At 37.2% G+C, this 1,057-nt stretch overlaps 1 protein-coding gene across 1 annotated transcript in view; it reads left to right on the top strand.

The window, feature by feature from the left end:
• Nucleotides 1-1,057, top strand: part of LOC101303891 (probable LRR receptor-like serine/threonine-protein kinase At1g05700-like) — a 19,692-nt gene that overhangs the window by 17,609 nt on the left and 1,026 nt on the right. The gene's annotated exons all lie outside the window — the stretch shown is intronic.

The following is a 1,057-nucleotide window of genomic DNA, read 5'->3' as shown; positions in this document are numbered from 1 at the left end:
ATATATATATATATATATATATATATATATATATATAAAATCAATTAATTGTCATCATCTGACAAACAAATTTGGTTACTCTAAGCTTCTAGTTATGTTTTATCTTAAATATCTAACATTTAAGTGAAACAGACGTGATCAAGTTTTCGGAAAAACATTATGTCACACTTTGACAAATCCATTGGATTTACTGATTTAGTTTTAGTTCTCTCTCCATGTGTGTATTTCAGATATCCTGATGATGATTATGACCGTTATTGGGATCCATCGGGGGATGCCAATACGAGCATACTGAAGGTCACAAGTGATGCACCAGGTATTGATGGCCTTGTGGAAGATCAGCCTCCAAAACTAGCTATGCAAACAGCAATAACCACCTCAGAAACATCACAACAACTGAGTCTTGGCACTGCTCTTCCAAGAGATGAAGTTCCCATTTACATCACCATGTTCTTCTCCGAAGTGAATCTACTTGATCCGTTGACTGATACCAGATCCTTTCAGATTTTCGTTGATGACGATACTCCTTCAGATCCCATCATTCCCATCTATGGAGGCGTGACAGAAATGAATATTACAAACAGGACTGGCTCTTCGAATACTTCGATTACTCTGGTGGCCACAACTGCTTCAACGCTGCCTCCCCTGATCAACGCCATGGAAGTTTACTATCTTCAAGGGCCACTAACAGAGGGAACAAATAGTAAAGATGGTAAGTAACCGATTAGGTCCTAATTTTATGCTACATTGAACAAAGAGCAAAAATGGTTAATCAAGTCCTATATATTATATGGAAATTTTCAGTTGAAGGGCTGGCTGCATTGCAAGCAGAGTTCAGCATACTACAGGAATGGACTGGAGACCCTTGCCTTCCATCTCCATATACATGGGACTGGGTCGATTGCACTACTGATGACACACCAAGAGTAACAGCACTGTAATTTTCTTTTACTACATAAACTTTCTTCTTAGTCTTACATACATTTCGTATTTCTGTATGTTAATAAACTATTATGTGATACTTCATTATTGAAAATTTGAAATTACCAGGTATTTG

The sequence above is a fragment of the Fragaria vesca genome, linkage group LG3, assembly GCF_000184155.1.
Source record: "Fragaria vesca subsp. vesca linkage group LG3, FraVesHawaii_1.0, whole genome shotgun sequence".
Taxonomy (NCBI): Eukaryota; Viridiplantae; Streptophyta; class Magnoliopsida; order Rosales; family Rosaceae; genus Fragaria; species Fragaria vesca.
Note: the sequence above shows the minus strand (reverse complement) of the source record. Positions and strands in the feature narration are given on the sequence as shown.